We start from the raw sequence: 18085 nt of genomic DNA, 5'->3' as shown, positions 1-18085 counted from the left end.
GTGGGATTGTCATGGTCCAGAGCTCTCATGCTAGAGAGGCCCTTGGCCGCCTTCAGTCTGATCTTCTCATGTTGTTAAGGGGAGGGTGTCCAGGGCGCCTGGGTGGCTCAGTCGCTGAAGCGACTGCCTTCGGCTCAGGTCATGATCCTGGAGTCCCGGGATCGAGTCCCGCATCGGGCTCCCTGCTCGGCGGGGAGTCTGCTTCTCCCTCGGACCCTCCCCCCCTCTCACGCGCTCTCTCTCTCTCATTCTCTCTCTCTCAAATAAATAAATAAAATCTTTAAAAAAAAGGGGGGGGAGGGTGTCCAAACAGACCATTTCCTATCCACACAAGATTAATTTATTTCAACTCAGCGAGCTTCCCCAGAGGAATTAAAATACGCCATGTTTGGTTCTTGCTGGATGGCGCTCTCTGACTAAGAGAACAATGACCTCCAAACATACTTTGTCTGGAGCCGGATGGATGGGTCCAAGTCCTGGCTCTGCCACACACAGGCTAAATGACTTTGGGCAAGTCAGCTCACTTCTCCGAACATCCATTTCCTTTATGTCACATGGTGGTAATTGTTGTCCCTAACTCCTGGCAGGTGAGGCTTACTGAGCCATTGTCTATGACCGTGAGTAAATTTTGAGACGCCGGTCGTTGGTTTCACAGCTTCGAGGAGGCAAATGTCCCCTCAGACATTCTCTGATCACCTCGAGATCATTCCATCTTCTGTGAATAAAGGCAGGAGGCAGAGAACGCTGTGAAGAGAGTGGGGGCATGGGAGGGACAGCTCCCGGGGCCCTCGGCAGCCCCTCCTATACCTGGGTCCATGTCAAGGCCAAGCTGTCAGCCTCTCTGCGCTTCATTTCCCCCACCTGTGAATGTGGGGAAGCCCGTACTGAGCCAGCGGGGCTCGTCAGGAGGATCCTCCTCAGACGCTGCTCCCCAGCTGCCTGCCAGACCCCTCCCCGGACCTGCAGTCCACCCAGGGTCCTCTCACCTTCTCGAAGTTACTGACACTGGTGCTGTAATTCTGGCACAGCATCTTGGTGGTCTTGAAATAAGATTTGAATGTGTGTCTTGGAGGAGGGGGTTGTTTCACTTCTGTGAGTTTGCCTGGAGGGCCCTTTTGGGGACGGACACCTTCTGGAAGGACATGGCTGAGCCATTGTAACACTCAGGGCTGTGGAGTGGTCGCACCAGCTGCAGCTGCCCGTGAGGGCGTAGAGGGTGAGAATGTTCTGGATCGCCCACCAGTGCTTCAACCAGATTGTCGTTTATGCCGTGGACATAAAATGTCACAGGGAGAGAGGCAAAAGGAGAAAGTGTGAATACAACCAGTAGACATCAGAGGATTTGGGACTTACTATTTTGCATTTGCGAGGTGGGAGCTATTCCATGTCCTATAAAATTGTCTCACATGGGGCCTGAGCTGCAGGGTCTATAGGAGTCCCACCCTGGCCAGCAGGCAAGTCAGGGATCGGACTGTTCCCATAGAGCCCACTAGGGCCCTGTGGGAGCACGGACCTGGGGCTGCCAGATCGCGCTATTTATATCCGGAGGCTGGACATCCAGATTTTTATGTGAAATGTGATGGTTAGATATTGTCAAGTTTATCGGTTAGGGATTGGTTTGGCTTCATGTAATAGGAAAGCTAAGCAGCGCTGGCTAAAATAAGATTGGGGTTTTCTTTTACAGAAGTTCAGACAGCACACCTGCTTTCTGGTTGCAGGGTCGAAGGCTCTGCAACTTTCTTGCAAGCCACTGGTGGCAGGATGGTTGCTGCTAGAGGTGCGGCACCGTATGGGCAGGAAGAAGGGGATCGTGACAGGTTGAGGGGTGTCCACCTGCTGAGTCATGACCCTGCTTTCCTGGGAGTCCTACCCAGGGACAATCCACTGATGCCTCCTTGGCAGGTGCTGGGGGGCTGGGAAATGTGGGGTTTTGTTTGTTTGGTTTTTGGTTGTTTGTTTTGGGTAGGTGCATGGCTACCCCTACAAGAGCAGGTGAAGGAGGGGATAGTCATAGTGGCTGTAGGGAATCAGCCACGGCCCCTGCCACGCCAACCTAATAACAAACAAAACCCCAACTCAAACCATGCATCTGGGACTGCATGTGGCCTGCAGGCTGCCCTTTGAAAATTATGCAGAAGGAATCTCCGGAAGACTGAAGCAATTATTATGTTTCATGACATTTCTTTACCAAGAAATTAAAGGTTGGACTAAGATGTGTGATCTAAGCCTGAACATTATGTCCATCCAAATTTTATTTGATAATATTTATCCCGGATACAAGACTGACAAGGTCACTGGCCTTCACAGAGCTGACAGTCTGGTAAATTATTGATAGCTGGAGTGAAAATGTGCATGTTGTCAACTCTGTGTTCCACGTGGGGCCATCATGCTTCCTTCTGTTTCATCTTCCTCTAAACCCTTGAGGTAGCGCCGGAGGGCTGGGGAGACCAAGTGTCCCACCCATGGGCACATATACAGGCAGAGGTGGCTGGGGGAGGAGCTTGAATCCAGGGAGTTGGATGCCTCGCCCACCAGACCACCGTCTGCCCCGCCCACCTCCTACCCCACCCACTCCGTGCCCCACTCACCCCTTTCCATCCCACCCACTCTGTCTCCCCCGTCCGCTCTGCCCCGCCCACTCTGCCCCACCTAGTCTCTGCCTGCCCGGCCCATTCTCTCTGGGCCCCTTCATACATCTTACCTGAAGGGCTTCAGTCTCTTAGATGGAACAGGTACTTGTGTTTCATCCCTTTCCTGGCTCAGGCAGTCCGTCTGATAGCCATGTATGTATCTTTAGTCATATAAACACACAGACGCAGACATACTCTTTCACTTCCCAGTTCATTTAACCAGAATGGCCACCAGGATGAGACTTATTTATTGAAAGTCAGGCAAGGTGATGGCAGTGAATTAGCTGTCGGCAGAGTCATTGAAGGTTTCCTCTTTAATGGGCTGGGGTGGTGTCCCTGTTTGTTCAAGCAGGTCACTGGATGGGTAGCTTGGCAGTGCACCTTATCTAACGGGCACGGCACAAATAGGCCAACATTGTTCAGTGGATAGTTACAGAACGAATCTGCCAAGACCCAAGTGGAGGACTGTGGCCATGTGGCCTAATAAATATACTTATTATATATTGTCATGCAGTTGTTTTAAATGTAACACTTGGTTAAAGTTACCATCTGTCTCAATACTCTTACTAATGAGTTGTGTTACTACTTTATTTTTTTGGTCCCACTACTTCTTGGAAGTTGTATCCACGTGCAGAAAAATTTTTGCCTTGTAATCACCAGCTCAGGAGATTTGAATCAAGTTAGAGAGAAGTGCCAGAAATTATCTTTTTGCTTCCCTTTGGCAGGAAAACATTGTCTCGGGCAATGTTAATTCGGGGGTGACTGTGTTTCTGCAGTCACATGAGTCACGTTCTTGCTGACCTTGGCACATTTGTCAGCAGGGTCTTTTGTGCAAAGCTTCTGAGCACTTGCGAGCATCCAAACTGTCTCAGTGCCTGGGTGCTGCCATGCTGGGGTCACCTGGCCCTGCCCCACATTCTTTATTTTCTTGTTAGACTCCAGGTGTGGTGGGGGATACAGGTTCTCCGTAGAGAGTGATCGTATATGATCTATATGAAACCAAATTTATTTATGTACAGAAGATGGCCTTAGGACATTAGTAAAGTAGCCATGGTCATGCACTGAGACAGGAGGAGACACAGACGTAGCAAAGGTCACAAAGGTCACAGGGGGTGTCAGTTTCAGGGAGATGGGGAAATGCTATATATTATCATCCTGGGCTTGTGACTCTTTGATGATCATTTATCTGCTGACGCAGTAAGCACTGCCGTGTGCGGGGAGCGTGATGTGGGGAGCTGGATCGCCCACCCGGCAAGCTCACAGTTTGACGAGCCCCATTGACGGTACCACATTCACAAGTACGATGACAGGATCCCTGTGTTGTAAGCACCGGACTTCTCAGATTGGTCCCCTTCTGTGTTGTGTCTAGCTCATTCTCTACCAGCGATCCGTGGTCTGCAAGTAGGTGTCTGCAGGCCGGCAGGTCTAGGACCCAGGCTGGGCTCTGCTAGCGCCTCTTCTCCACATGTACCTTACCGTCCATGGACCCAGCAACATTGTCTCATGGCAGTGGTGGAAATGCATGGAGCCTCTTTGGGTCTAGGACCTGCATTTCTGCCCAATTCTCTGAGAGTGGGCATGGGGCAGTTTAAGGCCAAGGAGAGGGAAATAGACCCCATGTCTCGGTGGAAGGAGCAGGCAGGTCACAGTAGATACAAGAGAGGGGGAGAACTGGGCCCGTGGTGTGGTCCATACCCTAGGCTTTTTTCCCGTCCTAGACCTCTTGAGCTCCCAGAGACTTGGCTCAGTCAGGTTCATGTCAGTGTCTCTTGCTCCACTAACATGGCAGCCCGACCCCGGGAGGTCTGGAGGGGGACTGGCCGGTACGTGGACTCTTCGATGTCAGGCTGCCTGGGTCTGCATGACTTTGACAGATCCACTTAACATCTCCAAGCCCCATCTGTAACATGAGGGTTACCTGCAGCAGTGCCTACCGTGAAGGTGGCTGTGGGGATCAGGTGGGTTAGTTTCTGTAAAGCGTTTGGCACAGTGCCTGTCACTATGGAGAAGTTTCCACCCAAGGCCTCTTGGTGGCCCCTGAGCATTTTGGCCAGGGACAGGGTTGGGGGGGGGGGGGGGGCTCTGATCCTGTGCAGGGTTGAGGCTCTGCCACCCACGCCTCCCACTGGTGCCCTCATGATGTTGCCAAAAGAGTTCCTCCTGGCCTGAGGTCAGCACCACCAGGCGATAATCAGGCATCCCTTCCCACCTTCCCACCCTTGCCCCTGGTTGGCCCTGGGGTTGGTTCACGGGGTCGCTGGTATGGGAGGGGCACCCCTCTGGATGCCCTGGGCCTATCTTCCTAATTGGGGAGCGGGGCTGGGGAAGTCAGGACGTAACAGGCCCAGGTCAGAGGGCAAGGTCAAAGGCCAAGTCACAGCCCCAGCCGGGATGTTACACCGTGAGCGTGCTGGGTTGATGATGCTTGAGGTGGGCCTTGGGCTCAGGAGCCGGCACGTGGACCGCGGGGCCCTCCTGCTCCTCTTGTCTGCGCAGGGACACTGGGGTGTCCCTGCCCCCCCCAGGCCTCATGGGTAGCTGGTTCTGCCTTAATATGAAGCAACAGAAGATTTAGGGATGATGTATTATTTTGTCTCACTGCTTTAGTGGGAAGGGTGAGTAGTGGGGGCCGTTCAATAACCCAAACATGGAACAAACTAAGAGTCCGCGTCGTGCTTCTGCTTGTCTGGGCAGTCCCTCGGGGGACTCGGGGGAGGGGGCACAGGCCCTTTCTCGTTTATGTCCTCCGGGGGATCTGGTGGGGCTCGCCTTTCCTTAAGGTCATTACTGTGAACATTGGTGAGATCTTTATGTGACACTTTTCCTCGTATCTTCCCAGCTCTTCCCCGCTTCCTGGGAACTATGTTGGTACCTTTTTTCTGTAAGGATTTCTGTTGTCCACTGTTCTGCTGTTAGCTCCAGAATGTCCCATTCAGTGAATGCTGGCTTTATCTCGAGCGTATGGTAATGACACCCTGCAGCCCCTTCTTCTTCCCACTCGCAGGGACCCATCAGGAAAAGTAAAATCGAGGGGGAAAAAATCCCCCAAGAAAGGCAGTGACAGCAGGGCATGAGGACTTTGGGGTGAATGGTCTTTCCCTAGCAGGTGTGAAGGGCAGCCGCTCGGAGCACAACTTCTTGGTGATACGCGCTCCTAAAAAGAAGCCTACAGATTTGTTAATAATTAGTCTCTGTGTGGTTTTTTAAATGAACTAATGACAGTTTATTCCAGGAGGACATTAGCCCTGAACAGCTGTTCCCTCAGGGAAATACAGACTCCAATCACCCGTCTTGTTTTTCTGGTTCCTTTTTCTGACCCCGGGTGGAGCGCACGTTGCATCTCACTTGGTGGACTCTTGGGCCAGGGGACTTGGGTCGCCCCTCCCACTGGCACCCAGGAGCCCAGTTACCAAACATTTCATGGGGTGGGACATTGCTCGCTGCAGAGAGGGTGTTAGATGGCTTCTCCCTGCAAGAGTGAGAGCCTGGGTTGGGAAAAGAAGAGGCACACCAGGGGGCTCATTGCAAGTGGGGACTCCCCCCCACCTCCCCTCCTTCCTCCCTCCCGTCTGGCACACTGAGTGCCTTCTCTTAGGCCAGGCGTGACAGCAGGCATGGGGACAGCATGGACAGCAGAGGCATTGACCCATCGCCATGGGCTAGTCTCACTAGGGGTGGGCTGGGCCTGGGTGATCCCACAGGCAGACACTGGTCCCACCAGGGTGAGGCTGCCCTGGTGCTGGGAAGGGGCCTGCAGGCTGGAGGAGCTCAGGGAAGGCGTCACTTGAGTTGAGGGCCAGAAGGTGGGTTGGAGTGAACCAGCCCGAGTGGGAAGGGCAGGGTTTTCTGGGGGGAGGAGGTGGGAAGGAGCGTGAGGGGTGCTCAAGGGACTGAAGCTGGGCAGTGATTGGAGGGTGGGGAGGAGGGGGGAGTGTGGCCGGATGGTGCCGAGGAGGGACCGGGAGCCTGCACCAGAGACTCCTGGGCAGAGTGGGGGGTTGACTGCTCCTGCAGAAGCAACAGGAAGCCCGGAGGGAGGGGCTGCGTGTGCACGTGTGTGCACCTGCGTGTGAGGGAGAGGGAGACCGGGAGGCCGTGCTCAGGGCCTGTGAAGAGCTCCAGGCTTCCAGCCCTGCCCGTTGCCCCTGGCTGGCTTCGGCAGGTGCCTGCATCAGGCCGTGCCTAGTGTCCTCCTTCGTGCGTGGAGAAATGTCAGCTCCACGCTCCTGGAGAGGTTGTGAGCCTCGGAGGAGGCGTGTGGGCTCCGCCCAGTAGGTCAGCTGTAACTGGCCGGCAGGTGCCCGCCCATGAGTGTCAGCCGGTGGAGGGGGCAGCGAGGCCCCTATGGAATAACACCCTTCTCCTGCTTCCCACTGGGTGGTGGGTCTCGGGGGGAGCTGCCCTGACTGTGGAGGGCGGTGCTCCCCGGTTGCTGGCGTGGCCTCAGAAACCCTCCATGTCTCACCGTGCACGGGAAGGCCTCATGTCTCTGTCGCCTCTCCGGCTGCAGGACGGGCAGGGCTCAGAGCTCTCCTGGGGACTGAGCTGGGCGCGGGTCCCACAGGGAGCAGGGCGCACACAGCCAGAGCCCTCTGGGCCGGGCACTCTTACTCCGTCCCAGGACCCCTGCGTCCTTCCTGAAAGCCATGAGCCACCGTCTAGAGCAGTCTGAGCTCACCTTGTTGGAGGAGAACACTTGAGCTAATATGCAATCCCATTGTTACATTTATTTTGAGGAGGCTTTCTGCACTAATTTTTATCACCTTAGCTTTGACCAAGAAAATCTTTAGCAAACACTCAGAAGCATGTTTTCATCAGAGGTGTAAGCCTTGGAAAATAACGTGCCCCTCCCCGCCTTGGAAATATAGGCAGGAAAGGGAAAATAGACGTTTTCCATTGGGAGATGGCAGATCTTGTTCTTTTAAAAAACAAACAGGGTTTTAAGACTGGAAAAGTAGTACGTGCCCATGTTGAGAAAACTCCGTGACGGCGGGAGACAGGACGGAGTAGGCTCAGGGGCGCTGGCTCAGCGTCATCAGGCCTGGGTTGTGGTCTGCTCTGGCCAGCTGTCTGTGGTCTGCTCTGGCCAGCTGTCTGTGGTCTGCTCTGGCCAGCTGTCTGTTTGTCCTCTCCGGGCCTCGGTTTACCCACCTGTGGGCTGGGGGCACTGTGTGGTTACGGTGGGCATTCAGCGATGCATGGCGCACCTGCAGCCAGCACTGACTCGTCTCGCTGTACCGGACATGGGGTCTCCCCTGTGCTCCTGGTCTTCCTCCCAGAGGCAGCCTCGATGAGCTTTTGCATGTGCCTTCAGAAACTTTCTCTGCATTATTTCCTTATCACCTTTTCCCCATTGCCCTCTTAAAACTTCTTCCTCTTCAAGCTGTGTCTTGCAGATAGAGATACGAAATTTGAAAGTTAAGCAGGAACGAGCCAGAATCCGAAGGGGCTGTCCAGGCAGAGGGAACAGCATGTGCGGTGGCCCCGTGGCAGAAGGGGGCGTTGGGGGCGAGTGGGGGCCAGATGGCTTGTTGGTGGGGGTGGGGAGAGGGGCGGGGGCCAGCCCAGGCAGAGTGTGGAAGCCCTCACTGAGGATTTGGTCTTTTTCCTGTGAGCGATGTGGAGCTGTTGAATGTTGTATGGGAGGGTGACCCATTGGTCTGGAACTGGGAGGAATCATTCTGCCTCTGCTTTGGGAATAAATGGGTTGAGTGTGTGTGGGAGGTCATTACCTGAGAGGATGGGGAGATGTAGGTGGAGGTGAGGTGCACAGGATGGGCACTGGGTGTGCGGGGCAGGGGGGGGAATGCGGGTAAGGCCCAGATGGGGACCTGGGCCATCAGATGGGAAGGTTGAGGAGAGAGGTTTGGGAAGGAGAAGAGCTTGGGTTTAGGAGACAGGCTGGAACAGACGCCAAAAAGGACCTGGGTGTGTAAGCTGGGCAGAGAACTAAATCTCGCTGGTGTGCAAATTCGAGGCTCTGTGCTTTCCTTCACAGTCAGGGTGTGGGACTTGGGGAGTGACTTTAAATGTCACCCAGACTCTTTCCTGTCTCGGGTTACACTGGGGGATGCTGACCAGTCAGCCCGCTGTCTGCCCACCCACCCACCCACCCAGAAGATTCCCTGTCCCCCCAGAGCTAGGCTGAGGGACCTGGTCTGGCCACACAGGTGGCTTGTGTCCAGGTCTGAAGTGAAACTCTGGGAGGGGCGGGTCAGAGGGGGGATGCTGGGTCAGACTGTGTGGCTCTGAGTCCTGAGCCTGGTTGACTGCAGGGAAGTTACTCGCCCTCTCTGTGCTCTCCTCCACCTGTAAAAGGGGACGCAGTGTGATTCGAGGTGCTTCCAAAGGTGGCCACGACGATGACCTCTGACCCCACCCACCCTTTTACAGTGTCACTTTGCTGTGTCCCCCATCAGGACGGATGCCGTCTCCTGCCCCCTTGTGTCCCCTGTCACTTGCTTTGACCAACAGGGACAGCAGAAGTGACACAGTATGACTTGTGGGCCTAGAACTTAGAGCCCGTGGCCCCTCTTGTGGTCCTCTTGCCTGCCACGTGAAATTGTTTGGGCCCTCCTGCCGCAGCAGAACGGAGGTGGCCCCATGACAGCCAGTGCCAGCTGCCAGGCTGGTGAGTGGTTCCGTCCTGGATGACGCCGGCCCAGGCCAGGCTCCCAGCTGAGCACCGTGGTACCAGCGAGCCCAGCCCTCCCCACATTTCTGGCCCACAGCAGTGAACAATGAAGTCCTGAAATAGGCCACTGAGATGTGGGGTGGTTGGTTACGTGTTGATAGCTAACAGATACAAACTCTCACTGGTCCTGGGAGCTAGTCCTCGCCTGGAGTTACACTGTGGTCCTTTGTTCCAAGCTGCTGGGCAGGTACTGACTTTTCAATACGGTTTCTCTGTTTCTGGCTGGTTCTGGGTCTGCCTTGAGTTCGGAGGGTGCATCTGTTACATCTGTGACTATGTGCACCTGGTCTGTGTTGATGGATATGAAGGTTTCTATCCCAGGAGCCAGTAACAGGGAGATCTTAGGGCTTGTGTAGGGCTGGGGAGAGCCCAGCCCATCAGAGGACCCTGGGGCTGGGCTGGGTTTTGAAGGGCTTTCCAATCCAGTATCCTGAGCCAGGAGTGTTCTTTGCAATCCCCTGTGGGGAAGCTTGAAAATGAAATCAATCTGAACTTTCTCCCTGGAATTTGTGATTGACGGCCATTATTAAGAAGTATTTATGGGATACCTGTTCTGTGCCCGTCACTGTTTTGGGTGCTGGGGATCCAGCAGTAAAGACTACGCTGTGCCTGTTTTCACAGGGTGAATCATCTTGTAGAATGAGGGGAAACAGATCAGAATGATACAGATGTATGGTGTGACACTAGGCAGTTATAAATGCCCCAAAGCCTGGCTGGAGGAGGGAGAGTGGTAGGGAGGGGAGGCGGGCTATTTTTAGGTAGCACAGCCAGAGAGACAAGGCCGAAGTGAAGGGATTAGTCATGTAAACGCCTTGCAGAATAGCCCTCCAGGGAGAGGAGTTGCAAGTGCAAAGGTCCTGAGGTAGACGTGTGCTTGGGGTGTTGGTGAACAAGGGGGCCAGGAGGCTTAAGTACAGTGTGTGATGGGGGGAGTGGGGGTGTTAGAGCCAATGAGAATTGGGCAGGCAGGGTTGGGATGCTGGGGAGGTGCTGAGGCCCAGCTGGGGGCTTGGGCTTAGTTTCCAGAGCTGACACTCGGGAGGGGGCTGACCTTCTATCTATGATCCGTGGTCTGTTTACGTGTCATTACCGTCTGTATGCACATCATCTGTCTTTCTCTCTACTGGTTGATTGATCGTCCATCAATCTATCAACCTCATCTGTCTACCTGCCTACCGTCTATTTACGTATATCTGGTGTCTGTGAATCACCTGTCTATCATGCTCCCGTCCGTCCGTCCATCTCTTGCTTCCCTCCAACCCGTCTTTGGCACTCCTGCCCAGATGGAGCCTTGCCCCTGCTTGAATGCCCCCAGGGACAGGCAAGTCCCTACTTCCTCAGGATCCCACTTAGAAGTTTCCTGGGACCACTTGAGCACAGGGTCATCTGGGCACTGTGCTTCTCTCCCATTTCCTCACCCCAAGATTTATTTACACTCTGCACTTGCCAGGAGAGAGGCCCTTGGGAGTTCGGAGCCGTGCGTGCCCTGGCAGGGCAGCCCTCAGCGTGCTGGGGAAGAATGGGACCAGTCAGTGTGGGGGGTGCCCCCACCTCAGCTGCAGCTTCGCTCCTCTTGGCTCCCCGGGCAAAGGCGGCTTTGTGCTCCGCGTGGACAAGGCCCGCCATTGAGGCAGGCCAGGGGATGCTGTGGAAGAGCAAATGATGGCTAGAAACTAAAATTAGGCATTTCACAGAAAGCAAGCCCCGCGCCCTGTCTCCACGGCAAGCCCCGGCGTGCTTGCGCCTGAATGAGCCCTTTGCTCTCCGGCTGCGCCTCTGAGGCTGGCTTCTCTCAGTCCCAGGGAGAAAGCTAGCCCTGTTCCCTCCTGGGGCTCTGGCTGACAAAACGAACAAAAACACAAAGAAATGCAAAGTGGTGAGACGATGGTTCATTTTCTCCTGTGGCTGCCAGTGGGCCTCCAGACCTGCCTGTGGGGGAATGAGTGTTCCGGAAGGTTCCCTACAACTTATTTGCAGATGGGCTGAATGGAGGCTGGCTTCGAGGGGAAGACCAGTGGGCCTGATGTTAATAAGACAAAGGAAAGGGGCGGCCTGTGAGCAGCTTGAAAGAGGCAAGAGTTTGCTTTTTAAATTTTTTTTTACATTTTCTAAACTTTTTATTTTGAAATAATCTTAAACTCACATGGAAGTCACAAAAAGTAGTAACGCTGTGGCTCGCAGAGTATGCTGATGGACAGCAGGAGACTGCTCTTGGTGCAATATCTTAACCAGACCAGAGCCAGGGCCGATGTCACCGCGCTTTACCTGCATGTTCTTGGTGTCAGTTGTGTGAAATTTTATGACATTTACAGATTTATCACCAGCAGGTGAGACTTGACTTCTAGATTGAAAGCATGTGATGGCACTGGGGCCTCAGGGCCGCTGCTGGTCCCGGGCGGGCCCCTCTTCCCACCGAAGAAGCTCAGGACCCTCCCCCCTTCTGCAAGGGCTGCCCCAGGACCTTAACTTGCCTGTGTCCCTTTCCCTTCCTGGGGCTGCGGTGGTTTCCTGGGGCGGCTGGAACAGAGCCCTACAGACTGGTGGCCTAAGGAACGGAAGTGTCCTCTCTTGTGGTTCTGGAGGCTGGAGATTCGAGATCAAGCTGTGGTCCGGGTTGGTTCCTTCCGGTCACGTGCCTGCCCCTAGCACCCGAGGTAGGTCAGCTCCACTGAAGCCCATGCACTGAGATGGAGTCGTCCTCAGAAGAAAAATAGGATGCTGCAGGGTGCAGGGCGAAGTGGGGATGTGGTGGCCACTGAGTGGATAGGGTGGCGAGCCTCCGAGGACAGACGCCCAACCTCTGTTCCAGCTGGTTCTCCTTGGCTGTGCCAGGTGCAACTTTCCTGCCACCAGCTACCGCCGTCCCCATAAAGTGTCTCCACCTTGGGTTCCAAAACGCCTGCATGCCTTCTCTTTTCTTTCCCAGAGCTTCAGCATTTTGTCCCAACATCCCATTCTTTGTCTTCCATTGAACTTTCTGCATTTGTAACTTACATATTTTTAGGGTTTTTTTTTTTTTTTTTTTTTTACCATCTCCCTCTCCCTCTTCCTGCATCCTGATCAAGAGCCCCAGGAGGGAAGAGATCCTAGCAGCACCGTCCCCCGGCATCGGCCAGCACCTGGACAGCGACTTGCGTGTTCTCAGACAGTGGTTTTGCCTGGGACAAGTTACTTAAGCTTCCTGGCCTGGCCATTCTTCAGTTATTACTTATGGGATGATGGTCCTCACTTCACAGGCTCGTTGTGATCATTTCGTGGGACGACCCACGGAAAGGCACGTGGGGCTCGGCACTTCTGAAGAGCTGAGCAAAGCAGTCCTTCTTATCATAGAAATGTGCTGGCACAACCTCGAGAGGTGGTGGGATGTGGTGGTTAGATTCTGGGGGCAACCACCTGGGTCCAAGTCCAGCTCTACCACATACTAGCTAGTAAATTGGTCAGTCTGTGCCTCAGTTTCCTCATCTGTAAAGTGAGAGTAGCAGTGATGCCAACCTATCGGAATTATTTATTAGCAAAGCACTTATAACTGTGTCTGCCTCCAATATGCCTAAGGAATGTTAGGTGTCATCTTTGTTGATGTTTGTCACTGTCAGACCACAACTCAAATGTCACTTCTCTGGAGCTAGCAGCTTAGAAGCAAGTTTAAAACATCCTTGAGGAAACGAACAAAGTGTTTGGGATCTGGGTTCTGTGACTCCAGGTCATGTCATGATGCTTTATCATTAATCCCTAAAGACTCAACTGTCACCCATGTCCCCTGTTCATGTAAACATGCTTTATCATTCAGCCAGAGAGGGATGTGCTCAGCTCCCGCTTTTACTTCCTGAGCCCCTGTCCTGCCTCTGTGCTCTTTGCCAAGAAAGGTCTCACAGGCTGTGAGCTACACACCGGCCCCAAACATCCTGAGGCTTCAGGCTGTCAAGGGTCACCTTCAGCAGGCAGCTTCTGTCCCATGTCAGAAAATGGACCAGAATACACATAGTTCCTCCTTGGCATCGGAGATCTGTTCTTGTGATTCTGTGTGAGCTCTTCAAAACATAAAAAGAAAATAAGCCACCTCTCAATCCCATTATTGTCCTCTAAATAATGCCAGTGGGTGACACAGGATGAGAATCCCAGGATAATATTCACAACTATGACCTGCGTTCACACCCATGACCGATGGGAAGTCATAGAGAAAGCATCCCAGCTGGTGATGACCTTGGGGATTACCCATGTGGGTGTGGCTACCGACCGAGACGTTCATGCGGCCCAAGGAAAGGAGAGATGGCCGTGCAGAGTTTACGAGCTCTGGGCAGGGATGTACATGCTCGATCCCTGTGAGGATGTTCCAATGGCCACCCACTTGCCGGTCAGCCCAGTAGGATGCTGATCTCCTGGCAGTCTATATGTGATTTTAGGAGGTGACAAATATTGTATAGAGTGTGTATCTTTGCTTAATTTTTTTATTTGAAAAATACCATGTTTCCATTAAAGTAGATGCCAAATTTTCCTTTTAAACTTACTTAAGAGAACGTTAAAACTATATTAATTATAGGCCAAGTGGTTTTATTAGGGCAGAGTCCTTGGGAGTGGTGGCCAAGCTAGTGAAATGTGGGAGGTGTTGCATTGTGCAGAGTCCCGAAGCCCCCCGTCCAGGAGAAGTGCTGTGGGAGGTTCAGGAGGCGCAGAGGAGGGGGCCTGGGCCAGCACGCCCTCCAGGAGCTTACAGTCTGGAAGAGGGAAGGGATAACACAGGAGACGTGGACACAGGGACAGGGAACTTGCTAAGCCTGGATAAGCTCCTTGGTCCCAGGGGGACTCAGGGAGGAAGGTTAGATGCCTGGTGTAGATGGGGGTGTGTGGAGGCATTTGGCAAAAGCTTCATGAAGGACAGGAGATGGGTCTGTGGGGATTGTGGAGGTGACCGTCACGGTGCAGGCTTTGGGACGCCTGGCCTGTTGTCGTTGAATGGCAGTCAAGGTGTGGGCTTGCAGAAGAGCTAATAGAGTGGTGTAGCCCCCGCCGGGGAGAGAAGCAGTTCTCAGGGAAATATGGACTCAAGGGGCAGATGCCCATGCTCGGGGGCCCTCTAGTGGCCTCATTAGCGAGAAGAGGTCCCTGCTCCGATAAAGTCTGGCCCCCTGCTTCTCAGACTTCTGTGTGCACCCGCACAGATGCCCTGGAGACCTTGTTACGGTGTGGATTCTGACTCATCAGGTCTGCGATGGGGCCTGAGACTCTGCATTTCCAGCAAGCAGCCAGCAAGCCCCCAGCCCCCACGGAAGCTTGCCGCCATCCTCACTCCAGTGACATGAGGTTTGCTCCGCAGAGCCCCGAGTCCTCGGAGTGCTGGGAGGGCAGGAGGGGACGGGGCACTTTGCCATGGTGTTAAAGGTTCGTCACTTGTTAAATGTGGCTCAGCCTGGAGGGAAGGGTGGGCCCAGGTTGCCGACTTTATAATTTTGGCCAAGTAGAGATGTTTTGAAACAAAAGGACAACAATGAAGAAAAAAAAGAAACATCCAACTATGACCCCAGGTATTTCTTGAAAGAAATGGAAGTCAAAGTCCCAAGAAGCAGGGAGGCTCATCGCGCCGGCAGAGGGCCGTGTTTTAAAGTAGGTGCAGCTAGCCTTAAGAGTGCTTTGCGGCATTGTCCTCACTTGGGGGTCTTGGGAAATGTCACCACAGACTGGCACGGACGGACAGGCTGAGGATTGGGGCTGTAGCTGTAAGATCGGGGATTTCTGTGGTCCTCAGAGCCGTGAGAGAGTCCCCGGAAGGCCCCGCGTGGCACCTGTGGGGCTGCTCTGACCTTTCCTGGGAGGAATAGTCTGGGCTGGGTGAGCCCGGGAGCCAGAGGGCCCCTTCCCTCCGCACTGCCCTCCCCGGAGGTCACCATCCCGGTGCTGCCTCGGCTCTGGGCCTTTGCCTAGTGGTCTCTCCTCCATGTCCCTCGTAGGCCACTGTGAGCCACGGGCTTCACCAGCCTGGTTTGCTGAGACCACAGCCTGGGTGGTGTTGGGGCTGAGTGCCGAAGCTGGAGGAGGTCCCAGGAGTGCCCTGCTTTTCCTCACCACCCGGTTGGGAGGGAGAGCGCCTCCTTTCTCCGTCCTTGTGGGACTGAATACCGCCCTCCACGGTGCCCTTCTGCCTGTAGCGAGCGGTTCTAGGGTGGACACGTGGTTCAGGCTTGACCCCTGGGAGTCTGTTCCCGGGCTTCATTGGGAAGGTGTTTTCTCTTCGTGAAGACATCACTAAGCTCCTAAGATGTGAGCCTGGACTGCTGGCGGCCACTTTCCCAACCTGCTCAGGGGGGACCTGCTGGAGAATGGGTCCAAGAGGTGAGGGCAACTTCCTGCCGGCATCATCTCAGCCTGGATGCAGCGTGGACCCTGGATTCTCAATTTAACAGTTACTCCCTGTGATGCTTAAGCTGGTTGCACTCGCAGCGAAGGGCTCTGATGATCGCAGCCACGTAGAGGAGGAAAGGGCCCTTGCCCAGGTCCCGGGACGGGTGTGTCAGGGCTGGAGTCCAGTGCCCGGCCTCTCCCCCGACACTGCACTCTCTGTCCTTCCAAGCACGTCCGCAGGCCCAGCGGACTCCAGAACATAACCGGTTTTGCCCACCAGTCCTCACCGTGTCTGCCTAACTGAAGGTTCCTGGGGCTTTTCACACGGGAGTGTCAGGAGGACTGGGGGAGTGGATGGGGTTGTGACAGGAGGCGTCTGTCAGTGGCTCTGCTGTTGGAAGGACCTCATGACTCCTGATGTAGTAGCAGGTGCTGGGGGTTCAGGTTTTTTTCATGAAAGTGGGGTTTGCTCAGACACTTTTATGTTGTCCGGGCTTGCGTGTCACATCCAGTCGCTGTAAGTCACTGCAAAGGGTATGCTCAGGAGTTGCTAATGACGTATTTCATTTTAATAATGAGACACCCATGCTCACCGCTTATTTCCTCCTGTGGCTTTCCACTCTGGCTCTGAGTGGTGTAAGAGTTCGCGGTTAATGGATGACACAATGCATTATTTAGAACACGGAGACAGGAGGTTCTTATAAGACCAAAGACTTTGTAACAGATTAACTAACAGGTTCCTCACTTAATTATTATTTTGAATTTTCCAAAGAATATTTTCTCTAAAATCACCCCACTAGATAAAGTTATTTTGGGGAACGTCTAATTTTTCTATTATTTCTCTGCCAGGTTTAAATATTGGTGTTCTTATCATTCCAGAGGTCTTCAGTTCAGAGCTTTTGTCTTTCATTTTACTACCTGTGAAACACGGACCATAGATTCAGACTTTATGAAGCCTTTGGAAAGGTTTGCCACACAAAGTGATATTTTAATGCTGTAGAGCCAGAAATGAAATTGTGAGGCTTCTCCCGAGGGCTACGTGTGCAGCCTCTGGGGGCAGGGTGGCCTGGGTGTGGGTCCGAGCCTCTGCATGTGTGTTGGCTACTTCACATCTCCGACTCAGTTTCCTCCTTTGTACAATGGAGATCCTAGTAGTATTAACCCGTGTGGGTTGTGGTGAAGATCAAGTGAGAAAATGCAGGTGGAGCACCTAAGGTGGGACCCCACACAGGGTGATGATGGTAATACTAGTATTCACTAGAGCGAAGGTCAGCGAACTATGCCCTGGGAGCCCGCCTCTTGTGTTTATAAATAAAGTTTTATTGGGACACAGCTACACTCATCTGTTTATGTTCTGTCTGTGGCTATTTTCACACTATAGTGGCAGAATTGAGTAGCTACCCAGAGATGTCTTTATTGCATTTTATTCAGTCTTAGTTAATTAAAACTCTCATATATACGCATGCTGTGGAAGAGGGGGTGAAAACGTCCCCAGGGGTGCCACCCTACTCTGCCCATAGGTCAGATGCACACATAAAGCCCCATGGGATTGTGATCCACGTCTGTAAGAGTCTCAGTGGTGCGACCGCCTCTTGGGCTGGCTCTTCGGGCTGGTCGTGGTTAGAGACTTTGTAAGCAGTCCAGGGATGATTGCCCTTGCTCTAAAGTGTCTTTGTGGTTTTGTTTTTCACATTCGTACAGAGTTGCCATGCACCCCTCCTAAGAGACTTTTATCAAGTTTATGTTCCTGTAAAATGTGTTAGAAGTTTCTGCTCTCTCCCACATTACTTAATGCTCAGTCTTGCTCATGTTCCTGACCTCTGTCAGTCTGACAATAAGAAATGACTTCTTTGTGTTTGTATCACTTTGACTTTGAATAAGATGTGTCCCCAGACATCACTGCTTGGAAACATCTCTGGTCATTTCTCTTGCTCCTTGTAATTTCTGGGTTGGGCCAGTGGTTAGGAACCAGTTCCTGAATCTTTGGGCAGTTTGGTGGGGGCGTGTGTTGGGTCTGCAGATAGCCGACTTTAATAGGAGCTCGTATTTAATGAGAGCTTTACTATGCACTTTGCGGGTGTTTGCACCTCCATTCCTGATGACCCAAGCACTATTATCTCAGTATTGGAAACTGAGCTCTCTCAAGCTGTAGGCAACTGAGCAACAGAGTCTGGACTTAAACAGATTGCCCCCAGGGCTCACACTCCTCAAGCCCCCAGAGGGAGGCGCGGTGCAGGGGGAGGTGTGGGAGATGGGGCAGCGCAGATCCGGCTGGAGTAGGGCTCACTTACTGGTTTTCTGGCTGGGCAAAATTAGGTGGCCCCTCAGAGTTTCACAGCTCCCAGAGGGATTCCAGATTTTTTTTACCTTGTGGGGTTGTTTTGAGGATGATTTTGTCTCAAGGAGAAGTGTGTAAAGGCCCTGGCAT

The 18085-nt window shown here is 53.4% G+C and overlaps 1 protein-coding gene across 3 annotated transcripts in view; it reads left to right on the top strand.

Moving 5' to 3' along the window:
• The window catches only part of PHACTR3 (phosphatase and actin regulator 3), a 227879-nt gene that overhangs the window by 27144 nt on the left and 182650 nt on the right, over window positions 1-18085 (top strand). The window lies entirely within an intron of this gene.

The sequence above is a fragment of the Callorhinus ursinus genome, unplaced genomic scaffold (assembly GCF_003265705.2).
Source record: "Callorhinus ursinus isolate GAN/ISIS: 27379988/994484 unplaced genomic scaffold, GSC_fseal_2.0 scaffold53, whole genome shotgun sequence".
NCBI lineage: Eukaryota > Metazoa > Chordata > Mammalia > Carnivora > Otariidae > Callorhinus > Callorhinus ursinus.
This window is presented reverse-complemented; position numbering and strand designations above follow the sequence as displayed.